Source organism: Protopterus annectens, chromosome 1.part0, assembly GCF_019279795.1.
Source record: "Protopterus annectens isolate FY-2018-M chromosome 1.part0, PAN1.0, whole genome shotgun sequence".
Classification (NCBI taxonomy): domain Eukaryota; kingdom Metazoa; phylum Chordata; order Ceratodontiformes; family Protopteridae; genus Protopterus; species Protopterus annectens.
The window spans coordinates 1690564883-1690584200 of record NC_056725.1 but is presented as its reverse complement, the minus strand read 5'-3'; the positions used below and the strand labels follow the sequence as shown (position 1 = coordinate 1690584200).

Genomic DNA, 19318 nt, shown 5'->3' with positions numbered 1-19318 from the left:
GTCTCTGAGGCCAATCTCAACCCCTTCTACTAACCAAATGAAAAAGAGTGGGTGAGCCGGCCAGACAGCGATTTTTTTCTCTGCTTTAGTTGCAAGGGTGTTTTCAGTAATGTTGGTTCTTCTTCCATGACACTGAACTGGAGTATCATCACAGTACAGTTTAGGGGTAAATGTTTCAGATTCTGAAGTTCTGTGTTACAATTAAGGCTAACATATGACAATGTGTGCTTTTTCACAGACTATCACCACTCTTAAAGATAAGGCGTGTGTTGAAGCCAAATGCCACGCATAGGGACATGTGTGGGGATCCACATGTGCATGCGTGCGCGCACACACACACACACACACACACACACACACACACACACACACACACACACACACTAAAAAGAAGTGCAAGCAGAGCAGAACTATGTGTTAACCCACTAGCTATTAAATATGGACTACATTTACCATTACAGTCTCTGTGTTTTGTTGTCTGCAGTTCTACCAACTTTGCTAGCCAGGCTCTCATTTGCTTACCAGTAATTTGGGTGGTGCTTTATAACTGCTATGTGTCAAAACATAGGTGATAACAATTCAGGAAATGATGTAAAACACCAATGTTAAATGCCTTATGTAGTATAATTAGTATATATTTACACAAACCCTGTCCTGACTTACTTCAACTACAAAGCACATGCAGCATCTGGAGAGACCACAGAGATTCCTCACCAGAAGAATTCAGGGCCTCAAACAGCTAACCTACACAGACAGGGAAAAAGCCCTGTCCCTCTACTCAGTTTCATTCAGACTTCTCAGAGGTGACCACTGTCTGGCATACAAAACAATCTCAGACCCTGCCTTGATGGGACTCTGCATATCTGCAAGTCAAGCTCCACTCGAGTAATTCACACGTGCAACCTCAACCTGGTCTGTGACATGAATAGGACTTGTTGGAGGGACAGATTTGTGTCCCAAAGACTCACCCATCTGTGGAATAGACTCCCTCTCCACGTCAAGCAGAGTACCTCTTTACCCCTTTTTATGTGCAACCTGGATAACTGGATGGGAAACAGAAATACACCCCTGGGATTCCACCTGTGTCCCTGCTGGACAGGGGCTTTGGGTGCTGACTTGCGGATGGGCTAAATTCATGGCTTGTAAGGGCCTCAGGGCCAGTAGCCTAGTAACTTCCTATAATACTATGGTGACTTATTGCAACAACTGAGTAATTACCCCCTGGAAACTGTTATTGTGTGCAGTTGTATTAGACAGGTAATTAATTCTCACATGGTCAAGTCAAGGATCCTGATTAATTCAGCAATATTAATTTATTATTTTGAGCTGAAAAATAAAGTTAATAAAACTCTACCAGTTTAACTCCAGGAATCACATACAATGAAAGGAATACTTTCTTCGGGAAAAAAAAGAAGGTATGGGGATATGGACTAACCTCTGCTAGAGGCAGAAGAAATTCTGGAAGAAATAAAAGACATAACCATTTGCTGTATGGATGTTTCTGCAAAGATAAAGGTGCCTTACCCTAAATGTACTGAAGTGAAATCTCAGCATTCTAACAACCGCTAACAGAAATTAAAAAAAAAAAAAACTGTTCGTTTCTGGGTCTTGAAAAAATGTTATTTAAGCAGAAACTACTCAGAACTTGGTTCCACTTTTACTGACAGCATTTTTTTACAGAACAGACTTTGACTTGTCTGCCTCCAAAGTAAGCTACATTCCATATACTTACAGATAACAGTCTAACCTTCAAAAACGTTTTCATTAAGGTCAAGGGAAGGAAAAAACTCACAAAGCCGTGAGAACTGCATTTGACTAAAAGCACGGTTAGTGCTTTAAGTCTGTAATCAGACATGTAAAGTCCTGTTAACTGAGAAACAAGTCTGCAACTTCAACTATTCTATACCCTCTGGAATAATGCAGAAAACAATGCACAGCAAACACACACTTTCTTCCACTCAAATATTTTGGCATCACTGTGAGCCACTCCATATTTAAATCCAAATTCAGTTATTTGGGCATGACTGCTGATAACAACCAACAGAAGCTATTTTAAGAGGACTGAACTGACAAATTATTAATTAGCATTTAACAATAAGAAAAAGAAGATCATTAAGCCAGTTACCCGGAGTGTGTAAATTATAATCTGTTTTAAGGAAGCCTTTGAATATTTTCTGAATGTGATCTGAATCATTTACATTTTCAAAGTTATTTATTCAGAGAGTTGTAAGCTGAAAGTGAAGATACTGTTCTTTCAATAGCTTTCAGAGTCAAGGCCAGGCTCCTCATTAATACAGTAAACGCAGACAGTGATCCAATGGCAGGAATTCACACTATTTATAAGGCACTGGGGAATTTATCACACCTTGACAGACTGAGCTGAACCACTAGTTGCGTTTAAAGCACACGTTTTACATAGCAAGAATGTATTTTGTTTGGTTCATGCCATAAAAATTCCTTTAATATGCATTTTTACTGTATAATAGTTTGTGAGCATCTGGGATCCAGCTGAACTTGGAATACTGCAAAGTGTAATACATTTTTAATGTGTGACAAATGCGCTGCCTTGGATTGATTAATAACAGTGTCCGACACAATGTAAAACTTTCACACACCAAATATAACACCCTGTGCTTTACTGCACTGTACCACAGGTGCTCTTCATCAAATGCATGCTTATAAAACAAACAGCAATAACTGGATCATTAAGAAATGTTCTTACAACAGACAGCACTAGTACTAGGCACTGTAATCTAAATGTTCCAGCTGCACCTGTCTACATAATGCCTCTGTCAGCATGAGAAACATGGCAAACTACAAGCATTCTTCCACAATCACTCTCCAGTTTTCTTCCAGTTGTTGTTGTTTGCCTTTCGGCTTTTCCCGGTTAGGGGTCGCCACAGTGGAAATCCGGTCCGCTAATGATTGGCAGTTGGTTTTTATGGTGTCGAGTTGCCAGCCCGACGCACAACCTTCAACGAAGGCATGCCCATTCAACGCATGTCTTTCGAACGCCCACTCGACTGTGGGGAGGACATGCAGACTCCACACAGAAGGGAATCACAACCCAAGCCGAGAATCGAACAGGAGAACCTCTTGCTGTGAAGCAACAACGCTACCACTACAAAATGCTAAAAGAAGGGTGCATGTGGCTTACAATAGGTATCATGCTAGGAGGCTGGCCTAACTACATGTTATGCAATGTTCCACAGTGCAAATGTTCACTTCGCAACCCCATTCATATTGGGTGAAAAAGGGGACTGCTGCCCCCTAGCCATTCTTAACCTGCTACTACTCTTAAAAGAGAAAGTGGGATTAAAAGGGACCAGTTCGCCTTACTAATATAATCGAAGAGAAAAAAACTATGTAATAAATCTTTTTGCTTGAGATGTACACATCCTACTTAAGTAAGCATACTAAATAAAGATGTAAATTTCTAGGAAATCCCAGTTTTAGGACATGGTAAAAAATGAAATTCTCGTATATTCAGGATGTACCATATAAAAAGCTTGCCAGAATATTAAGCTGCAGGTGACAAAGGCTGCAATAACTGTTTGTGTGAAACTTGTGCTGCTCAGCCGTTCTGTGGAGTAACAAGCGCAGTTTCTAGATCGCCTGCATCAGGTTCTACAGTTATGTGGTAATACTGGATTTCCTTAATGTAAACAATATTTAATACTTTTCTCCATTTCTTCACAGGAGGGACAATAACGTCTTGAAAATTACATAATGTTTCCTATCTGTAAAATGTGCACCTACAGATAACTGATACAAGAAATAGCCAGCAAAACAAATGTGAAATAGCCTAAATTCACAGACAAGACTACAAGATTAAACCAGTTTTGTTTAGGGAAGAATATCAGGAAATGTAACTGTGTTACAATACTCTTACAGGCATTTAATTTCATTTAGATTACACAACACGTCATACAGAAACAACCTCTTAACATGCTTGTGTACTTCTATACAGATAGATGTTTAATATCTTAATGAAAAAAATAACCACTTCATCTCAGACTCCTAAAACAGAAGTAAAAAAAACCCCTCTCTCAGCAAAATAGACTTGTGGTGCACATTAAAGTGAAAACTCCCACCTACACTACCACTGCTGCAAGCAATCTATTGCAGAAGGGACTGGGACTTATTAATCATATAAAGCTTGCAAAGGCAGAAAGGAAAAAGAATCTATCCCTCCTTCCTGGTCAAAGCTTGATCAGTTTTAGCTTCTAACTCTCACCCCAAGGGTGGGGAATGAATGAGAATAAGAAATATAGGTGGTGAGGGCAATCAGAAGACAGTCATTACAAACTGGGGTAGCAAAAGGCGTAACTTAATTAAATACATATTCAAAGTAGATTACATACACCCTGATATAGAGGTAGTTCAATGCCTTTATGCCTTTCAAAATACTTTTGTTTCATATATCCCTATTCCACTTTGCATCACTGCTCTGAGGATATTACCAAAGCAGTAGTACAGCTCCTTGTGATGTCCTCAGGGTAACATAACAAAACCAGTAATTGCTTAATATGAGTCACCTGCTCCTTTTTGATCTTGCACTATACAATGTTGCTTTAATACTAAAAGAAAGGGTCCAAAGTGGCCTGCATTGCATTAACCTGTTCTTCTCAGCCCAAACCTCAACATGGAAAAAAAACTCACACCCAAATTTTCATTGCATTTTCTAGAAAAATGCATGTCTATTAATGTACCTTTTTTCAGTAAAGAGTTATCTCAGGAGCCCTTGGTACTTGTAGCTCTAGCAGTTAATCTGCTTACTGCATATGATCACTGTCTGGTATATGAATACATATGCCATCCCAAGTCACACTCTGCCTGTCATCTGTAGCTTTAGTTTGTAGGGCATTGAATTCTGCTCCTACCACTGTGTGTTTTACAAAGCATGCCAACTGCAAAATGTCTGTTTCCTAGCAGTAAATGTATAATAAAGTATCTCTGCCGCAGCACTAGTCCTGGGGTCTATGATCCCTCTTACTTGAATAAGTCGCCACTTTAGAGGTAACAAAAACCCTTTACTGAGAAAAAAATATATAGTCTGCTAAGCAACCAGCCTTTTCTCCCGAAAAAGAAGGTAAGTGACAAATCTAGGCTGGACAGACTTATAACCATTCCCTTGTTTGACAGATGTATTCTATGTGACCTCCTTGACACAGACTGACTTTTCATTTTTCATAAGAATTTAGGAAGTTGTAGTTCAGGAAATTTAAATACAAGGTTCTCTTAAGTAAGGAAAGCTGCTGACATTGCCTCTAATTACCCCATAAATATGAGGTTCTGGGAATATTCCAAAGAGCAATACTGTCGTGAACAGAAAAAAGCAATCAGGAAAAAGTAGTGGAAAGTAATGTTACCACCTGCTCCTCATTACACAAGACGGTTATTCTTTGGGCACTTGCATACTTTTGGGGTGGGGGGGTCATGAAAATAACAACTATCCTGAGATTCTACAACAAAAATATTTTCCAAGTTTCCTCTAACAGTGGCATAAAATAAACGATTTTGTATCTGAAACACCTTCACTTTACATGAAACGCAGAAAAAAGCTAAAATCCTTGAGATTTTGTTCTGACAAAAGAGTGAAGACCAGCTCTTTTCATTAGTTGTGCGTATGGTTTGTCCTGCAAAATCATCTATTTCCATAAGCATGTCCCACTTTGAACATTAAGAAAAGTGGCAACCTGAGGACAGTAAACCTTGTGCAGTTAATGGAGAGGACTACAACAGGTGTGTACACTACATATCAATGAGGCAGAAACCAGCCCCAAAAAAGAGGGGCAGGACAGTCTGCAGAAACGTTAATAATACTGAGCTTTCTACATAGTGCACAGGGACTGGGAATAATGAGAAAACGTCTCATTAGTTATGGGAACCAGAAACATTAAGAAGTGGAAAGCAAGAGTCTGACTGCGTATTGCAGAAGCTTCTAGACATTATAAAGTAGAAGTGTTCATGTCTATGTGGAGAAATGAGATTGTGAAAACAGATGCTAACTCAAGTTACAGGTATGACCCCATTCTAGCAGATATACTTCAGAAAGGTTTAATACAGTGATCATCCAATTCTTCATTCAAAGAGAAAGCAAGCAAGAAAAACAGACAGACCTCCTCTAACTACACCCTGATGCTGGAGAACAAGACATAAAATACTATGAATGATACTTTAACCAAACATTTCCATTTTGCACTCAAAGACTAATTTTATTACAATCTGACCAGTCCAACCTCATATTTAAAAACGATAATCACTTCTCCCAGTGCTACCTTCCGCACACCTTAAAACATGTATGATAACTTCCAGCAGTTACCTCCTACAATATAAAGGGATTGTTTTCAGATAAAGATATAATGTGATGCAGACTTATACTGTACGCATATCAGCACAGGTGGCAAAGATGGATAAAGACCTGACTATAGCATAGGCATCAATTTCAACATTTGTAAACATCTGCTGGTCTGTGTAAGCCATGGTGCTGCTGAGAGATGCTCAACAAAAGATATAGTTGGTTAAATATAGACGGTATACATTGCTGTACCCTGTGAGTGAAACAGCAGATAGTACAGAGTAAACTTATTTCACTTTCTGGGATACAATACAGTTTTTAGTACAGTGCATCTTGTGTATGAAGAAATGATTCTCTTGCTCTGAAGAAATTAACTTTTGTCCTATCTTCTTTAAATCCACAGGACAAATTTACTTTCTTCCACAGCAAATCACGGGACCAGAGAACAGGGGTATTTCAGAGATAATCTGAAAGCTTGGGAAACATGAATTAAATAAAAATCTTAGAAACAAACACTGAAAAAATCCATGATTTCTGTTCCTCAAAAAACTTTCTTAATCCACATGCTTATTTTTATTTGGTACTTTTACTAGTACATCCAACAAGGTTCCAAATACAAACGTCTTGAAATCTGGTTTAATTAATATTTCAGTGTTCTTACCAATCACATTATGAAGAAAATTCTGTAAACAGTCTTTAAGTTAACTAACTCCCTTATTTCCTCAGGCCATAAATGATGCTACTGATAACATTAAACTTATTCCAAAAACAGAATATGTCACTGGTAACACTATACTTGTAGTAAAAAATAAAATATGCCCTGTCCCTTTTCACTCTCAATCATACTGGTAACTTAGAAACTCCAAAATCTTCCAAACTACTGCATTACCCTGCCCATGCCCTCGAAAAATTACAGCATTCTTAAAATGACTAATGCCTATTCTCTTTGTTCACAGTCATAGGATGTTGTTTTCCACAATACGGTAGGTCTCCACTGCATTTAGCTTCTACTATGAACAGCTTACACAAAACATGCTTAAGCATTAGGACACTTTATCATCTACATTTAGAACCATTAGTATACATTCAGTTTTAAAAGCAATTTTTTTTTACAAACTGCTTTTTTCTAAGAGTAGTTCTGCCCCTGACTGAACTGGTCTGGTCTCTGTGTTGACCTGTATGTACTTCATTATGCTTTATGTGCAAGAATGGCATTATATGTAAATTATTACTTCTCATTCTGTCCTTCTCTTCTTGCCCCTCTTCATTGCATCTTAGTTTGGAAGGGTCACTACTACAAGCTCCACTACTTTACTACTGTTACAAGCAACCTCCTCTATCAGGATTCTACTTTAAGTGCTTTATTCCACTCAGTCTCTGGCTCTCATACATGAACTGTGCTAAAACTATTGTTGTATATGTATCTTCTTGTTTATTCACACTCTTGTGTATAACTTACGTTATTATATTTGCTTTTTTACCCTAGGACTTGAAATATAAATTGTACACTTAATAGTTTCTGTTCTTATTTGTTGCAGTTATATTCAGACTAGCAACAGTACTAATTTAGGATAATGTTACTTGTATAGTTTTCTTGCCTTACTGTCTTTGCCCCCATATTTTTATCACCATTGTTAGTCAAATAAGTGACTGACTGAACAAAGGACCCCTTTCAGACAAGACACATGGCAAAGCAATGAAAAAGTACTTAAGTTGTTACTCAGAGCAGAATAAACAGCAAATATAGTTTCAGACACTCATGTAGAATTTTCCAGTCTATTTAATCATTTTGTTTATAGGAAACCACACAGCTGTCTCTCTCATTTGATACCATCTTTTCCTCCCTATCATCTCTATTGCTCCTGGATCGTTTATTTCCTCCGACTTGGCAGTCTTCTTACATTTTTGCTCATCTGGTGTTTGCATCATTCTTTCAGGCAGTTTTCTTATCTTTCAAATTGCTTCATCCATGCAATCAAACATCAAAACATAAAATAGCCAGGAATAGCAGTCTATATTTCATTCTCTTCAATTTACATTTCTGCATTGCACCCACAAACAGAGACAATGTTTAAATATCACATCAAAATAATCATGTTCTGCCAGCAAAGTTCTCTCCACAGGTAACTTTTTCCTGGTTGCCACAAACTGTTCTTGATCTTTTTAACAAGTCAAAAACTTAATCAAAACTGGCTTTGATTTCTCCAATGTGAATTCAGTCTCTGGTAGTGGCAAATGGTTCACATGTAGTACCCATAGGGAGTCTTTTGCAAAGCCAGTCTTCTGACATCTCTTTTTCATACATTCCAACATTTATTTCTACATCTTTCAGAACTTCTTAAAATCTTAGGTTTTACTTTCTAGCCTTGTATTTCATTTCAGCAGATTAATGCTCCGTTTGTTTCACCATCTATCCAGCCTTATTCTAAATCTGACACATTTGTTGAATGGCAACTTGTATGGCTTCCAACTGCTTGTGCAGACACTTCCCTTCGTTGCGCAGTTATCCCTTAGTCACTTCAAGCACACATCAAATAAATCAGTCAGAATTACTACTTTAATCCATATGGCCTCTAGACTGCTGGTAACATCAATCAAATTCATTTGTAAGACCTTTTTAGGGTCCTTAACAATGAAACCTGGCACATTACTATAGTTCCACTCCAGCTTGCAATCATTTTCACCTTCATAACTGTCTGTTCATACACTGTATTTTTCTACTGTTAACTAAACGACAACACCCTTACTCAATGACACACCTATAATTGCACTATTAATAACCTGAATTTTGCCTCCAGAAAGAACACAGTGAGAGGGATATACCAATTTAAAAACAGTACTTGCACCATGTTTTGGAGGAAAATTAATGTTGTATATTAAGGTTATATACTTGCCTCAAGATTAAAGATGAAAGATCATTTGCGTCATTAAATAAACTGACAAGAATTAGGTCTTCAAAGACCCTAGGAATTCAGAATAAGAGACTTTCCCAGGCTATATCTTTTAACCTCTACCTATAATGCTTTGTCTGGCCCCTAATTTCTTCATATCACTTGTAGTCCACACACAACTGGAACTGAAAGCACTAACTACAGCCAATTTTTAAGTTTTCTAAGGCAAAAGGATGAAGGCTGGGGATGCCAAAGAGGATGCACTTGATACTTCAGATCTGTCATTACGATAAGTAAACAACATCTGAATCTGAAAATGATCAGGTGTATTCAGTCTTTAGCTCATCCTCTTGGATAGTACCTCAAAGTAACATGCCCCAGTAACAGCATCCCAGAATGAAGACGTACAGCTTGCAGTCTCTTGCAAAAGTATAAAGTGAACCCCATGCAGCTGCTGCACAAATGTCACCTACTGAGGTATTCTTAAAGTAGTAGTAGCCACTGTGCTGGCAACAATGACAAGTACTTACCATGCTTTTCATAACAGAATTTAATAAAGAAGGGGATACATTTGGCCAAGGTAACCTTCAAAACTTTGTATAGCATGTTTTGGAGAATGATACAAATAGTTTGGGATCTTTTCTAACTCATTTTGTTTGGTCCATACAGAATCAAAGCTGCCACTGCTTGTTCATACAATGCATCAGGTACTCTCTCCTGCTAGAATAGTTTTAAAACAAAGCAGGCAACTGTATATATAGGTTTAGGGGTGATCCCAGTGGCCGTCTTAGGCATGTCACAAGAAGGATGGCTTGATGCATAATAGACATCCTCTCCTGGTGAAATTATACATGAAAGATTAATACACAAAGCCTGTAACCTGGAAATCAAAAAAAGGTTCAAAAGTATAAGCATCATCTTTTTCCAGGAAGTAGCAGAGATCCAAAAGAGGTACAAATTCATTTAATGAAGGCTGGATGAGAAATGTCACTCTTCAGGTAGGCAAAGGATGGAGAGTTGGCTCCCTGTGGAACTGTACAGCACTGCCAAATATACCTTTACTAAACAACAGCTCAAGACAGAATTAAAGTCATGAACTACACAGCTCTATTTCTGGGACCAGAATTGTGAAGGGGGTTTACTCTTTTCTTGATGGAAAATGAGTCTGTTTGTCGCCATATGCTCTGGTTTCTAAGAAGATAGAGATAGAGATAACCTGACCACCTTATCAGAGGTATGAAGGGTATGTAGTTATAAGCACAAGTGAAGTAACCATGTGATCACACAAAAGCATGCAGATCTAGGTGAAGTTTGCCTGATGGCTTCTGTTAGAGTGACTTCTCCAGCAAATTGGATATGGAACTAAAACTTGCCAAGGTTAGTAGGTGGCTACAAAAACAACATTGGCTTTGCAATGTTTTCTGGATGAATCCCAGCATAATGGGGGAAATGTAAAAACATCCCCGGGGTCTACTCTGCATGAATGCATCCCTGGGAACTCCTCAGAAAAAGGATAAGGAAGTTGTTGTATTTGATGCTGATCAGGGATGCAAACAGATCAAGTCAAATCTTCCCCCAGCATTCAAACAAGCTGACAGACCACTCATGGGGCATTAGGAGGCACAGGCTAACTCTGCCCACCAAGGATTTGTCTTCTTCCAGGATGTGATTTACTATTACAAAGTGTTAAATGGACAAAGCTCATTCTCCCACACTCATCAGCTCTCTGTAAAGGGGGTAGGAGTGGGTTTCCCTTTGCTGGAAGATGTGCTAGGCTACCACCATGTTGCTGGTGTGAATGGCTATGTAATACCTGTAGAGTCAAGGTAACTATCCTCATCTCCAAGATACTGATGTGTAATATGTCCCAAATCTGTGATCAGGCACATTAGACTGCCCTTTCCTTAAAATGCCACCCTCCCAAACCCTAGGGAGGAGGTGTCCATGATGATAGACATTACAGGAGTCAGAACTTCAAGGGAGTCCCAGAAATATGTCTGTGGTGTGTAAACACCAGCAGAAATGACACTGGCATGTCAGCTGGCACCACTGAACTCGTAAGGTACACTAATCAACCTCATGTAAAACCTGGCATGAGAAAAGAAAAATAAAGGATGCTGTCACGAGACCCAACATCCTGATACAATCTGAGGCTGAAATTAACTGTACCTGAATAAAGTGCCTTTTTCAGAGTTAGGAAGGAATATCTTGGAAGAGAGTGTTCAATGTACATCCTATGAAAGTGAGGCTCTGAGTGGAAACCATTTGTGACTTTCTGGTGTTCACTGTGACTCCCAGTGACTGAAAAAATACTCAGAAGGCTTGAGTATCTGCACCAGCACCTTACCTGAATCAATAAGAGCATCTTCCAGACACTTGACTATAAAGATTACTTTTTCTATTCTTAAAAGTTATGTTGCTAACAAAAATCACAAATCCTGCAATGCTTTTTAAACTGTTTTTTCTTAGACAAAATGCACAATACGTGTTTGTCCTAGGAAGAAATCAAGAAATCATCTTTTTCCACAATTGCAGTTTTTGAAAGAACCACCCTGCATGTTACTCAGTGCAACCCTGACAAGATTCAACAGTAATATTTATAACTCAGTCACACTGAGCTGAAAACACAAACTGAAATCCAAACCATAGTCACAGGTGTGCTCCAATATACAGCACCACTAACTAAAATCTCAGGAACAATTTTTAAATAGTACTATAATTCACTTAAACTGTTAATACAACAACAGGGTATGCATGAGCATGTACTTTATGACCAATATGAGGTATGAAACCAATGTCTGGCAATACTGACTGACCACAATCCACAGTGAACTATCAGAAAAACAAACATTTTTATGAGGAACAGGGAAAAATATTAGGCAAAATCAGGGACAGTTGAGAGGTATGTAGAAGTGGGATAAAACCAACAGAAAACTCGCAGAATGAAGTCGATTACACATCTCAATAACATTTTCATAAAACAGTCCAAGCAAAGCTGAAAGCAGTACAAACAAAGCTAAGAGACTACTGAGTGCAGCAAGTCACAAATGTAAATGGGGGAGAGGAGGAATCATTAGAACAAAGTTATGAAAAGTAAAATGAATGCTTCCAATGCCGAAGACAACCCAAGTCCAATAAGTGCAGTAATAATCCAAAAGTGTAACTTGAGACTATCACTTTAGTGTGAGCTCCACGCACAGCAGAGAGAGATCTGGAGAGGAAAGGGGCCAAGAGAAACATTACGAGTAGAGCGGAGGAGTCTACAGCCTGGGAAAGTCTTTGGTGCTAGGTTCCTATGCTCTGGGCGGTTGGCGGGCAGCCCTAGCGACTCTTCCACCAAACTCAAACAAGTCTTGTTAGTCATCCAGGATGCAAGGCTGAAACTCATCATTTCAGATCTTGGGTTAGTCTTAAGGTAAACCTTTGTAAGAAGGGCCTGAAACTCACAGAGCCTTCAGGAAGAGGTGAGGGGCAACAGAAACAGCACATTCCAAAACACAAATGTCAGTGCTACTAATCTAGCAGGTTTGAATTACAGTTGGGTAAGCCTATCAATCACAAAATTTAAGTTTAATAGAAGTGTGCAGTTCTTCAAAGGGCAGCAGAGACGCACAGCTCCTTCACAGGGTTGCTTGACTAGCTGATGCTGTCTACACCCTATCCTCTGTAAGTATCTGTTATGGTAAGAAATAGTTTAAAAATGCACCATGATGAAGGAACAGTTATAATCCAAACCACGGAGGTGCCTGAAAAAGGTCAGACGTACTTCTATATTGAATGACTGAGGTGGTATTTGATAGCTTTCAACCTGCATTTTAAACATTTCCCACCTTGCAGAGTATGTCTACCAGAGTGAAGGCTTCTTAGCAGCTTCATTTGCTTATGATACAGTGGATGGGATGTCCAGCAGTACTAAGAAATCTGATTCAGGATATGCTTTTTTTCTTTTAATTTACTAATTTGTGAACTAGGTAAGTGAACTGGTAATATCTGATATTTTTCAGCCAGACAAAATACAATATATATAAGGACAATTTAGAGTAGATAATCAAACGGCATGTTTTGGGAGATGGATGGAAACTAGAATACTTACTAAAAATGATCAAGGCACAGAGAGAATATGCAAACTCCATGCAGACAAAGACGAGAATTCAGAACTGAACTACAAACCTTGAAGATGTAAAATGATAGTCTGAGGTAGAGACAGATGTCACCCCAACAAGAAAGTGACTGTTTAGGCTAAATGAAGAAAGTATTGTGTACAGGCGTGGACATGATAATCTGAAATATTACCTATTTCACGTGGGAGAGACAAAGATGAGGTATTCTTTTTCCTCAATTTTATGATATGACAGGCAATCTGCGGGAAAAGTGGTAAGGCATAAAGACACTTTCACAACCACGGCAGCAGTAAAATTTAGTGATAGTTCCTGTTTTCTCTGAATGGAGCAGAAGAGTGGAGAATTATATTCTTACTATGTGGCAAACTACTCTTGAAAGATCATGACCAAACTGGATTCCTGAATCCTCAGCTCCAACAGAGGACTAGAAGAGCAACTCAGAAAGTCCATCAACATGCAAACTTCTTCCAGGAAGAGAACATATCAAGGACTGATGCCCTTGATTAAGGACACCTATCAAAGCTGCATCATTTTTACATAACACAGACATTAGTGTGCTCAAGTACCACATATGACTGATGGGACCAAATCAGGCGAGCTCTTGGATTCAACATGTCCATCAAGGCTATCACAGACTACTTTCCTTGAAATATAGAGGAACAGAGTTGACTTGCTTCTCCAATAGTGAAAAGGACAGACTCGCAGTGAGACTAGTAGGAAGTCTGCACCACTCCAGGGCCCAGTGACAGGTTTCTGAAACTAGAAGCATATCCACATGTGTGGAAACTCCTAATGGGAACTATGCATTACTTCAGGGCCCAGTGACAAATGTTTTGACAAGCACATACCGAAAGGGGCATTATACACAATGATCAGCATAATAGGTGTTGAGTACAGTGCAATGATTACTTCCCTGGGCCTGGATGCCATACCTTTAGATATAAGCTGTTTCATGAAAAAAGGACAGTGGGAAGTATGCATGCATCACTCCAGGGCGCAGTGACAGGTTCTGAAACCAGAAGCACATCAATGTGTGTGAGGAAACTCCTGGTGGAAAATGTGCACCACTCCAGGGCCATGTGATAAGGTTGTGAAACCAGAAACAGATCTGAATGTCTGAGGAAACTCTGTAGCCAGTGACACCTCAGAAGCAACTGCCATCTCACATCCTCAGGCATGTGAAATGCAAAGGGAAGCTCACAGTTGCCCTCAAGCTCAGAAAGCAAAGAAAGGCCCATCCCTAAACCTTCTACTATGTCTTCACTGATGTGGCCAAGGACATAACCCTCCTGTGTCCTCACTGTGTCTGGGAACAAACCTCGGTCTGTGTCCATCTCCATACCACTAATGGCAATTTATTTTATCTTATTTGTTGAGTGGAGCAGAGCCAGTGCTCCACATGGACCTTTTCCAGACTCAGCCCAGGAGCACTGTCTGGTTAAGTAACCTGCTCAGTCACGCAGCAGGCAAATGAAGGATGAGGAAATCAAACTCCGGAACACAGGAAGCAGCTCATTAACAGTTCACAGCCACACTCCTCTGTGCCAACAGCACTTCTGTTTATAAAATCTCCAGGGTCTGCAACCATGGGCACACCTACGCCAAAGATTCTACCCCAGTAGTTCTTCAATGGGGCCAGCTAAAGTTAGTTATCTAGGTACGGGAGCACATGCATTTTTTCTCTCCTGTTAAGGACTTCACTACCATAGTTAGTATATTTGTAAACACCCTGCATAAATAAGGCAGACCAAAAGGCAGCATTTTGCAGTGAAAGTGCAGCCCACCCACAGCAAATCAAAGGAACCTTCTCTACAGATGGCAGACACTTATCTGCTAAAAGGTGTATGTGCCATTTCATCAAGCACTGAGTGCTAACCGAGTATGTTTTATCCCACTATGGTGCAATTATGGTACATGCATACATATGTCTGGGGGTGTCATCCCACAAATAAGGGGGGTGTTACATGACAAAACAACTTAGTTTGTGGTTTGCTGATAGTGGTTTCAAGTGACCCCCCCCCCCACACTGTATCGAAAATGGCTGAAAACTCCGCTGGTTAATTGACATAATTTCACCAAAAGGCATTTGTTATACACAGAAACACTATACAGATGTTCTGGGATAGCAGAGGCATGATACCCTGGAGATCACAAATTTGATATACTGGATGTGTTCATGCTCAGTAAAGTTGCTGAGGTCCAGATCTGGTTGGAATATTTCCTTATCCTTCAGAAATAAGAGGTGCAAGCAGAATCCTAAACACTGTACTGAAAAGGGTGCAAGCAGAATCCTAAACACTGTACTGAAAAAGGAACTATGGCCCCCTTAAAGGGTGCACTTCTGGTAAAGCAAGGGCAAGTTCCACCAAACCTCAAACAACTATATGAAGTAAGCATCTTGAAATGTAGATTTTGCAGCAAGATGATATACTGGTGCGTTCCCACTCTGGCCAACCAAGCCCCGGTGGACTTTGGTGGAGCCTGGGGAAAATGTCTTCAATAGTACATGCATCACAAATGTTCAATGGACTCTACAGACAACATTCCAGAAGCTGTTCAGTTGTGTGCATGCTTCGGCTACATGACTGGTGAATGGGCAATGCTAATACCCTCAGATGCACTCCCAAAGTAATTATGGGGCACATCACTTATTTGTCCCTCGTCAACCACTGAATAAAAAAGACAGGTGCAAACTCAAGGTCTTGCTAGTCAATGATAAGGATGCGATATATGTGGGCTATCAGGGTGCTTTGAAGACAGGCATACATCTTGGAGATTGTGACCAAAGCTTGGTCTCTACTTTTTTATTTTGATGGTGTTCTGGCACAGGCCTGCAGCTGTGTGTAGGACCTTTACACTAGGCCTTGCAACTAGGTGCTCTCCCCCAAAAGTTTTCAGGTGATCAGGTTAAACTGCAGGCACTTATTTCAGTGATTCACATGCCGTGCTCCTCTCCCAAGCAATATATACTTTATTTTGAATTTGATTACTGGGGTGGTACACTGAACACAAACGACCATTTGACTGTACTGCATAGGATGAAAGTGCTGTGGTTCTTGACTTGTGATATGGTGGCCACACTACCATTTTAATGCTTAGCTGCTTAACACACTGATCATGGGAAATGTAATCCAAATAGTGCAAGCAGCAAATAAAAATTGCTAAGATGTAAAAAACGAAGAACAATCAAAAAATAGACCAGCCAAGGAGGATCACTGATGTCAGACCATGGAATGATGACATTTGATTAACCTCAAAAACTGCTGTTAATTTTGGGATGATGAACTTTCTTTTCTTTCCTTTCTCTGGCTTGTGCCCCCTTTTTGGTTAGGTCCTTGGACATAAAGTCTCCTTTTAAACTGCTGTTTGTCCTTTTCTTGGGACTTGGCGCATGAAGCATGAATTCTGTGAATCTCAAACAATTAGTGAATAAAGGTCAACAAATGCTTCTTGTTTCAAATGCAGGCACCCTCCATTCTTTTTTTTCAAAGGAGAGTGGACTAAATCTAAATCCAACATTTTCTTCTGAATATGTCTGCATGTGTGTGTGTATGTGTGTGTGTTTATTTACTAACTGCTGTTTTATTGAACACAATGAGCCATGCAATACACCTCTGGACAATTTACATTGCTATTGTGGGTCTACTGGTATGTTCTGAAAAGGTTTGTCTCCTACCTATTGGGAAGCAGTTAGCAGACAGTCTTAATGATAAACAGCCAGGCATCTCAGTTTGCTATGTCTGGTGTCTCCTATGGTTCCTTTTTGAGCTGTCTGTTGTTTCACAGTAATATGCAATTATTGGGAGAACTTACCAGAAGTACATGTGTTCAGTATCACTGCTACACCAATGATACCTAGCTCCAACTCTCCTTTCCTTAATAAATGGGCAGCTTACTTCTCACATCTAAAACGTGGTCTTGACCACAGAATACAAACTTTGGTGGTTTTGCGTCACTTACTTGGAACAAATAAATTTCCAATCAGACCCAGAGTCTTCTGCACAGCTTCTGCTTGTCCCCAATATGCAAAGCATTCAAAAATTACTTAGGAAGCACTGTGATGGATTTTTCAATCATCTGAAGGCAGTACAAAATTCATTTTACTGTGTCAAACAGTGCTTTTCTGGCAAATCTCCACTTGAATCTATAAAAAGGGAGCATAGTTCATTTTCTAAGCTCATCAAATCAAATCAACCTAAGACATGGCTTTGGACTGAGGGTGGCAGACATCGCAAATAAAACTCAAATTGTCTTTACTCGAGTGAGAAAATCGTTTATCTAACATTTCTTGGAATATTTGCTTTTTTGAAAAAATCAGAAAATACCACTGAGAATTACAAGCACTTTCAAACGAAATTAGTTGATCTCCATTACAATTAAAATCACACATAAAAAATAAATAAATTAAATAACAGAACTCAGTACCAGAGGTCTCCAGCCACATCCTTGACACCTTCAACAAACCCCAGAAGACAGTACCTGGGAGTAGGATCAAGACAGCAGAAGACGAACAGCTCATTAAGATTTGGGAGCTCAGTCTTTTACAGGGCTAAGAGCAAAACTTTAAAACAGCACTACAAAATCAAAATGGCAGCCAGTGGAGATTCTGCAGAACTGTACATTTCTGAAATTGTACTCTGCATCTTGCCTACAATTTAATAGCAGTGCTATCCAAATTAAAAGGAATTTTCCGAAACGCCTACATTTTCTGGATGAACTGTGGGAAGTTAGGGTATGCTACCTACAGTATATTTTGCTTTCTGGTGTTCAAGATTGAAGCTGTTGTTTGGGCGGAAGGACTGCTATGTGGGTAGTGTATGAAATTCTAAACACAAAATCTTCGTATTTCACAACCACTGTTTAAGAAATACCTTGATTTTCTAAATAAATGTGGATTATATATTTTGTGTTACATTTAATTATGTTGTGTCACTGCTGTCCATATATTTGCTAAATCAATACAGACTTTGAGTGAACTAAAAGTTACATTTGGTACCAGAGATTCACAGGAAAGTAGTACAAAGTCAATCTGTAGTTAATTACAAGTGTAGCCAATAACCCTTATTCAGAAGTTACCTTCACCCTCAAGGATAACACAGTAAAAGACACCAGGGCAGAAACTAAGGCTGCACATCCAATTACCTTGGTTTACCTTGAAGGTCGCAAGAGTGCTACTCTGCTTTACGTGTAGTGGGAGTCTTTTGTAGAGGTGGGGGATACAATGGGATAAGAATCTATCATGTCAGTGTGTTTTATTTATCTGCTGATGAAGGTTTAACTCCTTTAATCGTGTATCATAGGAACTATTTGTTCTGTGAAGGAAGAGGAGATCAAACACGGAAAAAAGTATCCACGCTGTATGGATACTTCTATTTGTCAAATTCCTCTTTGGAATAAGGCAAAAAATCTCCTCCCTTTTATATGTGGGTTACAGGCTGACACCAACAAGAACTCTACACAATATGCAGTCCATATGTGGAATAAATTCTAGTATCCTCAAATCAAACAACATTTTCCACATACATATAGTATTAGGGGTGTGGCATTGTGCGTGGTGCGCAAATTAACTACATGAATTATGTATGTGACTAAGAGAAAGGAAGCGAGAGGGATGCAACACGTTCTCAAATTCCTACCTCAATAATCAGGGACAAAGGCTCCAAATGAGGGACACTTTAAATACTGGAAAAAAGCATACAATTCAAAGCAAAATCAGGGACTCTTAAGGGACAACTCCCAACCTCTTTCACCCCTGTAACTTAAGTTATCACACCATGAAGTTTCATTTTTCTAAGGATTATGATGTTGCATGGTAGTTAGTGCAGAGCATTAAGACCATCAGGTATTAACAAGGCGCTCGCTGTAGTCCAGGGTTTCATTCCTTCAGCCTCCATTCTCCTACTGTGTGACCTTGAGCAAGTAACTTAAACAGGCAACACTCTAGGGTCATCCATAAAAGCTTGTGTTCAGTGGACTTACCCAGTTAAGAAACTAACTGAACAAAT

The 19318-nt window shown here is 39.4% G+C and overlaps 1 protein-coding gene across 2 annotated transcripts in view; it reads right to left on the bottom strand.

Annotated features, from left to right (window-relative positions):
* LOC122799515 (TRIO and F-actin binding protein) overlaps positions 1–19318 on the bottom strand; it is a 3126988-nt gene that overhangs the window by 171539 nt on the left and 2936131 nt on the right. The gene's annotated exons all lie outside the window — the stretch shown is intronic.